The following is a 13,216-nucleotide window of genomic DNA, read 5'->3' as shown; positions in this document are numbered from 1 at the left end:
CCCCCCCTCTCTTTTTTACCCTTTTCTGTAGTGTAGACTGCAGGGGAGAGTCAGAGAGCTTCCTTCCAGCGGAACTGTGAGGGAAAATGGCGCCAGTGTGCTGAGGGAGATGGCTCCGCCCCTTTTTCGGCGGACTTTTCTCCCGCTTTTTTCTGTATTCTGGCAGGGGTAATTACCACATATATAACCTCTGGGGCTATATATTGTGGTTATTTTGCCAGCCAAGGTGATATTATTGCTGCTCATGGCGCCCCCCCCCAGCGCCCTGCACCCTCAGTGACCGGAGTGTGAAGTGTGTATGAGGAGCAATGGCGCACAGCTGCAGTGCTGTGCGCTACCTTGGTGAAGGCTGAAGTCTTCTGCCGCCGATTTTCCGGACCATCTTCTTGCTTCTGGCTCTGTAAGGGGGACGGCGGCGCGGCTCCGGGAACGAACACCAAGGACGGGTCCTGCGGTCGATCCCTCTGGAGCTAATGGTGTCCAGTAGCCTAAGAAGCCCAAGCTAGCTGCAAGCAGGTAAGTCCGCTTCTTCTCCCCTTAGTCCCTCGTTGCAGTGAGCCTGTTGCCAGGAGGTCTCACTGTAAAATAAAAAACCTAATATATACTTTCTTTCTAGGAGCTCAGGAGAGCCCCTAGTGTGCATCCAGCTCGGCCGGGCACAGAAATCTAACTGAGGTCTGGAGGAGGGGCATAGAGGGAGGAGCCAGTGCACACCAGGTAGTACCAAATCTTTCTTTTAGTGTGCCCAGTCTCCTGCGGAGCCGTCTATTCCCCATGGTCCTTACGGAGTCCCCAGCATCCACTAGGACGTCAGAGAAATAAGATTTTACTCACCGGTAAATCTATTTCTCGTAGTCCGTAGTGAATGCTGGGGACTCCGTAAGGACCATGGGGAATAGACGGGCTCCGCAGGAGACTGGACACTCTAAGAAAGAATTAGGACTACTGATGTGCACTGGCTCCTCCCTCTATGCCCCTCCTCCAGACCTCAGTTAAGGAAACTGTGCCCGGAAGAGCTGACATTACAAGGAAAGGATTTTGGAATCCAGGGTAAGACTCATACCAGCCACACCAATCACACCGTATAACTTGTGATAACTTACCCAGTTAACAGTATGAACAACAACAGAGCATCAGATCAACCCTGATGCAACTATAACATAACCCTTATGTAAGCAATAACTATATACAAGCATTGCAGAAGAAGTCCGCACTTGGGACGGGCACCCAGCATCCACTACGGACTACGAGAAATAAATTTACCGGTGAGTAAAATCTTATATTCTCTAACATCCTAGTGGATGCTGGGGACTCCGTAAGGACCATGGGGATTATACCAAAGTTCCCAAACGGGCGGGAGAGTGCGGATGACTCTGCAGCACCGAATGGGCAAACACAAGGTCCTCCTCAGCCAGGGTATCAAACTTGTATAATTTTGCAAAAGTGTTTGAACCCGACCAAGTAGCTGCTCGGCAAAGCTGTAATGCCGAGACCCCTCGGGCAGCCGCCCAAGAAGATCCCACCTTCCTTGTGGAGTGGGCTCTCACTGATTTAGGATGCGGCAATCCAGCCGCAGAATGAGCCTGCTGAATCGTGTTACAGATCCAGCGAGCAATAGTTTGTTTTGAAGCAGGAGCACCCAGCTTGTTGGATGCATACAGGATAAACAGCGAGTCAGTTTTCCTGACTCCAGCCGTTCTGGCTACATAAATCTTCAAAGCCCTGACTACATCTAGTAACTTGGAATCCTCCAAGTGACGAGTAGCCGCAGGCACCACAATAGGTTGGTTCAAATGAAAAGATGACACCACCTTCGGCAGAAATTGCGGACGAGTCCGTAATTCTGCCCTGTCCATATGGAAAACCAGATAGGGGCTTTTACATGACAAAGCCACCAAATCTGACAGACGCCTAGCCGGAGCTAAGGCCAATAGCATGACCACCTTCCACGTGATATATTTTAACTCCACGGTTTTAAGTGGCTCAAACCAGTGTGATTTCAGGAAACTCAACACCACGTGAAGATCCCAAGGTGCCACTGGTGGCACAAAAGGGGCTGAATATGCAGCACTCCCTTTACAAACGTCTGAACTTCAGGAAGAGAAGCCAGTTCCTTTTATAAGAATATGGATAGGGCTGAAATCTGGACCTTAATGGACCCCAATTTTAAGCCCAAAGTCACTCCTGACTGTAGGAAGTGAAGGAAACGGCCCAGCTGGAATTCCTCTGTAGGGGCATTCCTGGCCTCACACCAAGCAACATATTTGCGCCATATACGGTGATAATGCTTAGCCGTCACGTCCTTCCTAGCCTTTATTAGCGTAGGAATAACCTCATCCGGAATGCCTTTTTCTGTTAGGATCCGGCGTTCAACCGCCATGCCGTCAAACGCAGCCGCGGTAAGTCTTGGAACAGACAGGGCCCCTGTTGCAACAGATCCTGTTTGAGAGACAGAGGCCATGGGTCCTCTGTGAACATTTCTTGTAGTTCCGGATACCAAGTCCTTCTTGGCCAATCCAGAACAATGAGTATTGTTCTCACTCCTCTTTTTCTTACGATTCTCAGCACCTTGGGTATGAGAGGAAGAGGAGGAAACACATAAACCGACTGGAACACCCACGGTGTCACTAGTGCGTCCACAGCTATCGCCTGAGGGTCTCTTGACCTGGCGCAATACATTTGTAGCTTTTTTGTTGAGGCGGGACGTCATCATGTCCACCTGTGGCAGTTCCCATCGATTTGTAATCTGTGTGAAGACTTCTTGATGAAGTCCCCACTCTCCCGGGTGGAGGTCGTGCCTGCTGAGGAAGTCTGCTTCCCAATTGTCCACTCCCGGAATGAACACTGCTGACAGTGCTTGCACGTGATTCTCCGCCCAGCGAAGAATTCTGGTGGCTTCTGCCATCGCCACCCTGCTTCTTGTGCCGCCCTGGCGGTTTACATGAGCCACTGCGGTGATGTTGTCTGACTGAATCAGCACCGGTTGGTTGCGAAGCAGATGCTCCGCTTGACTCAGGGCGTTGTACATGGCCCTTAGTTCCAGGATATTGATGTGCAGACAAGTTTCCTGACTTGACCACAGCCCTTGGAAGTTTCTTCCCTGAGTGACTGCCCCCCATCCTCAGAGGCTTGCATCCGTGGTCACCAGGACCCAGTCCTGTATGCCGAACCTGCGGCCCTCGAGAAGGTGAGCACTCTGCAGCCACCACAGAAGAGACACCCTGGCCCTGGGGGATAGGGTGATCAGCCGATGGATCTGAAAATGCGATCCGGACCACTTGTCCAACAAGTCCCACTGAAAGTTCCTCGCATGGAACCTGCCGAAGGGAATGGCTTCGCAAGACGCCACCATCTATCCCAGGACTCGCGTGCATTGATGCACCGACACCTGTTTTGGTTTTAAGAGGCCTCTGACCAGAGTCACGAGCTCCTGAGCCTTCTCCGCCGGGAGAAAAACTTTCTTCTGGTCTGAGTCCAGAATCATGCCCAGGAAGGGCAGACGCGTCGTAGGAATCAGAATCATGCCCAGGAAGGGCAGACGCGTCGTAGGAATCAGCTGCGACCTTGGAATATTCAGAATCCAGCCGTGCTGTTGAACACTTCCCGAGAGTGTGCTACGCTGATCAGCAACTGCTCTCTGGACCTCGCCTTTATGAGGAGATCGTCCCAGTATGGGAAAATTGTGACTCCTTGCTTTCGCAGAAGCCCATCATTTCTGCCATTACCTTGATAAATATTCTCGGTGCCGTGAACAGATCAAACGGCAACGTCTGGAATGGGTAATGACAATCCTGTACCACAAATCTGAGGTACGCCTGATGAGGTGGATAAATGGAGACATGAAGGTATGCATCCTTTATGTCCAGAGACACCATAAAATACCCCCCTTCCAGGCTTGCGATGACCGCTCTGAGCGATTCCATCTTGAACTTGAACCTTTTCAGGTATATGTTCAAGAATTTTAAATTCAATATGGGTCTGACCGAACCGTTCGGTTTTGGTACTACAAACATGGTCGAATAGTAACCCTTTCCTCTTGAAGGAGGGGAACCTTGACCACCACCTGCTGAAGATACAATTTGTGAATTGCAGTTAACACTGTTTCCCTCTCGTGGGGGGGGAAGCCGGCAGGGCCGTCGGTGAGGTGGCATCTTCTCAAAGTCCAGCTTGCATCCCTGAGACGCAATATCTATTGCCTAGGGATCTAACAGGGAGTGAACCCACGTGTGGCTGAACTTACGCAGGCGTGCCCCCACCGGGCCTAGCTCCGCCTTGTGGAGCCCCAGCGACATGCGGTGGATTATTGTAGAGGCCGGGGAGGACTTCTGTTCCTGGGACCTAGCTGTGTTGTGCAGCTTCTTTTCTCTGCCCCCGCCTCTGGCAAGAAAGGACGCACCTCGGACTTTCTTGTTTCTTTGTTCTAAAGGCTGCATTTGATAATGTCGTGCTTTCCTAGGCTGTGCAGGAATATAAAGCAAAACAACAGAATTACCAGCTATAGCTGTAGAGACCAGGTCCGAGAACCCTTCTCCACACAATCCTCAGCCTTCCATATGCCTCTTAAGTCGGCATCATCTGTCCATTGCATATTCTACAGGACACGTCAATAAGAAACCGACATAGCTTTGTCTCTAGGACCCAGTATACTCATGTCTCTTTGGGCATGTTTTATATTCTTAAGGCAGCATTAATATATATATATATATATATCTCTATATATACATATATCTATATATATATATACATACTAGGGTCTCAATTTCTGCTGATAAGGTACCTGTCCACGCTGCTACAGCGCTATAAACCCATGCTGACACAATCGCCGGTCTGAGTAGTGTACCAGAATGTGCACGCTATCTGCAGGATCCCTGAGAACAGCTGTTACGACAGGTTACCATTTGGGCAAACGTGACACCCTAGGGGAAGATTCCCATCGTATCCTGGCCCTAGTGGGGAAAGGATACTGCCTGAGAATTCTTTGTGGGAAACTGCAGTCTCTTGTCTGGAGATTCCCGCTCTTTTTCTTCATGAGAGGAGGGAAATTTACCTCAGCTTTCTTCCCCTTAAACATGTGTACCCTTGTGTCAGGGACAGATGAGTCATCAGTAATATGCAAATCATCTTTTATTACAATAATCATATATTGAATACTTTTCTGCCATTTTGGCTGTAACTTTGCATTATCGTAGTCAACACTGGAGTCAATCTCCGTGTCGACATCAGTGTTTATTATTTTGGATAGTGAGCATTGAGAGACACTGAAGGTCTCTGCGACAGAGTGACAGACATGGGTAGATTTCCTGTCTGTTCTCTAATCTTTTGTGCAATAATTCACCTTAACACTTAATTACACATATCCAACAGGTGTCGGCGTTGTTGACGGGAGACACCCTCACACACACATACTGTATTTGCTCTATCTCCTCCTTAGGGGAGCCTTTTACCTCAGACATGTCGACACACACATACCGACACACCACACACACAGGGGATGCTCTATTTGAAGACAGTTCCCCCACAAGGCCCTTTGGAGAGACAGAGAGAGAGTATGCCAGCACACACCCCAGCGCTTTATGACCCAGGAATCACACAGTAACGTAGTGTTAACCCAGTAGCTGCTGTATATATTGTTTTTACGCCAATTTATGTGCCCCCCCTCTCTTTTCACCCTCTTCTTCTGCAGGGGAGAGCCTGGGGAGCTTCCTCTCAGCGGAGCTGTGGAGAGAAAATGGCGCTGGTGAGTGCTGAGGAAGAAGCCCCGCCCCCTCAGCGGCGGGCTTCTGTCCCGCGATTTTGTGTAAAAATAATGGCGGGGGCACATGCATATTACAGTGCCCAGCTGTATATATGCTGCTTTTTGCCAGGAGGTACACAATTGCTGCCCAGGGCGCCCCCCCCTGCTCCCTGCACCCTACAGTGACCGGAGTGTGTGGGTTAGTGTGGGAGCAATGGCGCACAGCTGCAGTGCTGTGCGCTACCTCATATGAAGACAGGAGTCTTCTGCCGCCGATTTTGACGTCTTCTTGCTTCAACCCGCCGGCTTCTGTCTTCTGGCTCTGCGAGGGGGACGGCGGCGCGGCTCCGGGAACGGACGACCAAGGTTAGGTTCCTGTGTTCGATCCCTCTGGAGCTAATGGTGTCCAGTAGCCTAAGAAGCGCAACCTAGCCGCAGTTAGTAGGTTTGCTTCTCTCCCCTCAGAGTCTGTTGCCAGCAGATGCTCTCTGAAAATAAAAAAACCTAACTAAAATACTTTCTTAATAGCAAGCTCAGGAGAGCTCACTAAAATGCACCCAGCTCCTTCCGGGCACAGATTCTAACTGAGGTCTGGAGGAGGGGCATAGAGGAAGGAGCCAGTGCACACCAGTAGTCCTAATTCTTTCTTAGAGTGCCCAGTCTCCTGCGGAGCACGTCTATTCCCCATGGTCCTTACGGAGTCCCCAGCATCCACTAGGACGTTAGAGAAACATATATGTATATATATATACAATGCATCTACCACGTCTGTGGAGGGTGCACTCGCGCCAAAGATTAGTCCATAAGACTTGATCGTAGTTCAATTTCTTTAATAAGGGTCAGAGGTAATGCCGTTTAAAGTCGACGTTTCGGTCCAATTCAGGGCCTTTCTCAAGACCGGCAAAGTCATAGTTTCTACAACATAATAAAGTCATGTCATAGAACATTCAACAACAATAAAAAGACAATACAACAAAGTATATACAATAAAAAATAACATGGTCACATGCACCACCGCCACCAATGCCTCCCAGGCCCCTAGAAACAGAAAGAAGGTGACTGCTGTAAAGGATCATATTGGGCTACCACCAAGAAATAAATCACCGATGGAAGAATCAAATAGATTCAAAAAATATATATATAGAGCCTGTATATATAGAGCCTGTCAATCGTGCAGCAAAGGATTACCTGAACTGCAGACAAGTCAATAAAAGCGGATCATAGTCAAATCCATGCAAATTCCAATAATCACAGACCACTGTAATGGATATAAAGGGATTCAATAAACCTGAGTGTTAGGTCACAGGTAAAACACTAAACTGACAGGAGCCATGCAAAAGATAATAAATGGACAAGAGTATACCTAGAGTTAAAGTGTTGGTAAAACATGATGCAGCTGTCCTGACATTATGTCATGCCATATGGAGTCGGTCCACTATAAATACAATAGACAGAAGATGAAAACCGAAGGTAGCAAACTATCAACAACAAATAGGTCAATAGAAATAACAACCAGTACTCACAGGGCCGGTGCTACACGTGCGCCAAACAGCTGCATGTCTCACAAAATAGCTGCTGGCTATTTAATGACCCCTGGACCGGAAGTGTTAATTAACACTGAGCGCGCATAAAGGTACAATACGGCCATTCAACACAAAACCACTCACTAATAAACCTGTCAGTAGTGTAAACCTGTATATCTAAACAGTATACTTCAGAACAAAAACACTCTATTGTGGGGGTTACCGTCGCGGCCGCTCGAACGAGCGCTTCCACGTGTCACCTCCTGGAAGTGGATACGTTCCACATACCGGAAGTGACGCAGGACTCACTAGACGATACGGCACTTGACGAGACATAACGCGGTGGATGGCGGCGTGCGTTCCAGTGACGCTGCAGCTCACAACCAGCCACACTGCACTAGCCAATCAAATAAATCCATATATATATACAAGTGCTGGAAAAAGAGCTAATAATCATCACCAATAGTATATTCGATCAATATCACCAAAAGAAGGGCGCCCGACCCGCCAGGTCCTAAATAAGAAACAATATTAATAATAACCAAAGATAAAGTTCAATACTAATCTACTTAATATATATCAAATAAAGATAATAATATAATTAGTCCAAACCAATAAAGGGAAAATAAATTGATTAATAAAGGAACATAGCAGGGTCAAGCTTCCTAGTTCATTCTGTTAGGGACCTGGGCAGACACACCAGATGAAAACAATACAAAAACAACACAGAATATACAACATATATTAGAAAATATAAACATAACATAAATTATACAACAAGACACACATTAAGACCTAGAATCAGGGTTATCCACAGAGGTAGAACTCTAATCAATCAACCTTAGATAAAGATATTGAGGGAATTGGCCTCGTTTAGGCCTTTAGGGGCCACAGTATTTAATGTGTGAATCCAGAAACTTTCCCTTTGTTTTAGTGCTAAAAACCGGTCACCTCCTACAACAGGAGGGGGAACCCAATCAATGAGCTGACATTTAAGAGTGGCTACCTGATGCCTAGCCATCAAAAAATGTCGGGCAACTGGTTTGTCGGTTTGGCCAGAAGCAAGGGCCGTATGGATAGTAGACCTATGGTTGGCCATTCGGTCTCTAAAGGGGCGAGACGTCATGCCTACGTAGCACAAACCGCAGGGACACTTTAGGATGTAAATAACAAATTCCAATCTACAATGCAGGTGAAATTTAATACCAAGCTTCTTTCCAGTGTGGGGGTGATAAAAATGGGGACCCGTTATCATGGATCGACATGTAGTACACCCTCCACATGAAAAACAGCCCGGTTTGGCCTGCATTAACTGCAGGTGTGACATCTGAGGCTCAGGGAACAAGGTTGGTCTCATCAATAGTTGTTTTAATTTGGCCCCTCGGCGGTATGCCATCATGGGAGCCGCTACTCCATTAAAAGGGATATATATATATATACACTCCAAATAAAAGGTGGAGGAAGGCCATTAAAAATTAATTTGCAGCCTACCGCATAGCATATGTAACATTCTTGTGTATACTGAATCATGTATCATTGATACTAGTGGTGCTTTATGTAATACAATTTATTTGAGAAAGATATAGATATTATAGAATTTGCAGACTGGGAGAAAAAATTGCAGGAAAAACTCTAGCCAATTGCTGCAATTGGAATACCCTAGGGAATCGATACAGAGGATTTATCTGCACTCATCTATGTAACTGCTGAGTAATTGAATCTGTATTAAAATAAATAAATATCAATTTCTAGGATTAAGCAGACCTTTTCTGAATAGCCCTGTTCTACATTTAAGTCAGGTAACAACTATATTAGGTGATTGATAAAACTGATGGGCTGGCGGGAGATGACTAGACATGGCTTTTTTGAGGGTTGGGAATGAGTTACCACCGCTGGGTATCCCGGCGGTCAGAATACCGACCGCGGGATCACGGCGGTCAGCATACCCGGGGGGTGGGGGGAGCGCAACAAGCCCCTTGCGGGGTCGATGGTGAATTCCCATTTACCCACTCCATGGGTGTTGTGGACACCCACAAGTGGGAATAGAGCCTGCTAGTCGGCATGCTGACTGTCGGGATTTAGAGGGGGCGGGATGTAGCCGTCGGTAATGTGACCGGCAGTCTCCTGACCGCTAGTCACATAACTACATCCTTTTTTGAAAGGGTACTCAATTACATTGTGTTTGAGCTGCGAATGATGAATGTCTATTGTTCTGAAATCTGCTATAAAATTTCCACATTCTGCAATAAATGAACAGTCATTGTAGGTCTTCAAGGTCACAAATCTCAGTTGATCTTAAACTTTACTCTGCCCAATTTTTATACTTAGAAAAAATCAAGGCTATTTTTCCACTTTTTTGTTTATTTCTCCTGTTTAAAGATGTTTGTATTATCTGGAATTGTGAAAAAAATATGATTTATTTAATATTTGTTTTATAGTCAAAAGAAATCTAACAAAATAATAGAAGGCGGACATCATGGAAAACATAAGTACAGAACATAAAACCTGGATGTCACAGAAAACATAAGTACAAAACATAACACCTTGAACCTACAACTGCCAAAAGGAAATACTGTGCCCATAAACAACACTCTTAAAGGTACATTTTTAAATATTTACAGTCCTCCAAATTTTCAGCTATCAACAATTATTAAAGAGATTTTGATCAAATCAAAATACTGTTATAAAATAGTTTTTTTCAAACTGCACTGAAATATAACACAATATCTAAGATTTAAAAAAATCATTGTAATCTAGAAATCAAATCAATTTTAGTTTCCACGCATTGAAGAATCCGTCCGTTAGATGTAAATGGTTTATTTAATGGCGATCAGATTCAAACCTTGTTAATAGATCATAATTATTTTGTATGGTAGTATTTGGTGTTTATAACATTTATACAGGTTGAGTATCGTATATCCAAATATTCAGAAATACGGAATATTCCGGAATACAGATTTTTTTTAGTTAGACTGATAGTAAAACCTTTGTTTTCTGAAGGCTCAATATACACAAACTTTGTTTAATACACAGTTATTAAAAATATTGTATTAAATGACTTTCAGGCTGTGTGTATAAGGTGTATATGAAACATAAATGAATTGTGTGAATGTATACACACTTTGTTTAATGCACAAAGTTATTAAAAATATTGGCTAAAATTACCGTCAGGCTGTGTGTATAAGGTGTATATGAAACATAAATGCATTCTGTGCTTAGACTTGGGTCCCATCGCCATGATATCTCATTTTGGTAAGCAATTATTCCAAAATACAGAAAAATCTGCTATCCAAAATACTTCTGGTCCCAAGCATTTTGGATAAGGGATACTCAAACCTGTATTTCAAGTTTACTTATGGTTCTTTGAAAGTTTCACTACAGTGACTACTATCTTGAGACTTTTTCATCAATGAGTTAACTTAACTATCTTAGTTTATTAATAAGTAAATCATATTTTGAAATCTAAAAAATATTTTCAGTGCCCTACAAAAACAATATTTAAATTGATTGAATGTAAAATAAAATAAAAATCTGCAGGAATTCAGATACACCCATACTCAAATAATTTCGGAAACTCATGATAGCAACTTCTCGATTCATGATATTCGTAAGACAAAATATGAATCTGGAAAAAACTGAAGAGGCCTGCAAAAAATTCCAAGAATGTTGACATGGAGGTTAATTTGAATAGTTCAGGGTCAAATTCGGGGGCTAATATTCTGTATGATAATCAAAAAAAAGTTTGGCTGCACAAAGTATGACAACATGAATTGAAATTAAATGATTTTGGCAGCCCTGGAAATGAATTAATCTCAGAAGAAATCAGATTTTTTTAGTTCACTCAAATAAATTTAGAATTTCAAGTTTGAAATCAGATGTTACAGAAAAAAAAATTCAAAATCAGATTTCAATGACGAGGTTTGAAGAAATGTCTAATAATGTGTTTTTGATTAAAAATCTATCATCTGAAATATTGAGTGTGAAAAGACAAAAGTTAGATTTGCTATTGAACCAAAAAAACATCTTTATCTCCAAAGGATAGGAGTGGTAAAAAAAAATGTAAAGGCCAGTGGAGTAAATATCAGCCTTCATGTCCAATTGTAAAGCTCAACAGAATTTGCTGACACAGGAGATACGATAAGCAAAATACAGAACATCCAGTGAGATCTAGAGATGACTATAGTGACGGCTGACATTACCTCACTCTATACTATTATAGATCACCAAAAAGGATTGGATGCCATTTCATGGTTCCTAAACTAATTGTCCTTCTCTGAAAAAATAAAATATTTTATTTTGGAATCCATTCAATTCATTGTAGAAAATAATAACTTTTTCTTCAGTGGGGATTACGGTCTACAATGCAAAGGAACGGCAATGGGCACCCGCTTCGCTCCAAGTTATGCCAACTTATTTACAACATTCTGGGAAATGAAGACCATCTACATCAGAATAACTTGGGGAAACAAGTTATTGAACTAGGGGTGTTACACTGACGACATCCTATTTTTTTAAGGGAAACAGGGAAGAATTGAACTCCTTTTGCCAGACACTAAATCAGAATGAACTGAAAATCCAACTCACATTCATACAGAGCAACATAAACTTCTTGGATCATACATAAAAAAATAATACCATCCAGACAAAGACCTACAATAAATCAACAGACACCAAAAACTATAATAAACAGTGAACATCATACAAACTGGCTGAAGTGTCCCCAAGAATCAATTTATTAGAGTCCAGAGGAATTGTTGGGAGAAAGAAATCAATTTCCTTCAAGTATAAAAAATGAAGCAACTCTTCAACAAAGGATATGATGAGAACCTCCTGAACCAAACAGAAGCAGTAATTTGGGGGCGTGGCCTGACTGCCTGAGGGACCAGACGCATTTGCCTTGAGCTCCTGTGTTCCCATAAAAAAGGACTCGTTTTATAGTCCCTGGACCCTTTATTAGCCTGAATACTGCCTCTCCTCACCTGTTAGTACCCCACAGCTGCCTCTGATGCAGGACTGCAGAATCGGGAAGCGCTCCGGAAGCTCCTGCGGAATCGGGAAGCGCTCCGGAAGCTCCTGCGGAATCGGGAAGCGCTCCGGAAGCTCCTGCGGAATCGGGAAGCGCTCCGGAAGCTCCTGCGGAATCGGGAAGCGCTCCGGAAGCTCCCGCGGATTGCGGCCTGCACTCACTCGTTAAACCGCGGACTCCATTACCTCTTCCCTGCCGTTGACCAGCCCGCCAAGCCACCTTCGTGCCTCAGCTGGATCTCCGGCAGCGGAACGCCTGCCTTACCGCTGCCCTCCCCATCACCCGCTGCCACACTCTCCGTCTGCTCGGCTGAGCAGCGGATGGTTCTCCAAACGGGCTCCGACTCACGGAGACGCTCTCCCTGGCGCACCTCCATACGGCGGGTGGGCCCTGGCTGGCGGGCCGTCTGCCTTGTTGCTGCGGCTTTAATCGGCACCGGTGTGGGCTTCCCCTGCCTGGCCCGCTGTGCCCGTGCCTCCCGGTGAGCTCTATCTGCCGGAGACGGACGCCACCTAGTAAAAGCTAACACTGCAGCGGTGGAGCTCTGTCCTTATCATCACCCTCCGCATTACCCGTGGCCGCTCCTGCAGTTTGTACTCCTGTGCTGCAGACATTCCTCCCAGGCCAGGGAGGCCTGCTCACCTGTGCACCATTGTGCCCTCAGCCTACCCATGTGAGTTTAATACACATTTTATTTGTGAAGAGATAAGTGCAGCCCTCTTCCCTGTTATATTGCTCAGGATTACACTTTATGTCCCTTGAAGATTGAGGACTCCACTTACCCTCACATTCTCTACCCTGCCTGCTAATGTGGCACGAGCTCCAGTTACTTATCTGCCCCAGAGCACCACCTAGTGTCCTGTTTTTATATTTTACAAAAATTCTCTTAATTATGTGCTAGCGTGCAACTCTGATATGATTGCTATGACATAA

The sequence above is a fragment of the Pseudophryne corroboree genome, chromosome 9 (genome assembly GCF_028390025.1).
Source record: "Pseudophryne corroboree isolate aPseCor3 chromosome 9, aPseCor3.hap2, whole genome shotgun sequence".
Lineage (NCBI taxonomy): Eukaryota > Metazoa > Chordata > Amphibia > Anura > Myobatrachidae > Pseudophryne > Pseudophryne corroboree.
This window is presented reverse-complemented; position numbering follows the sequence as displayed.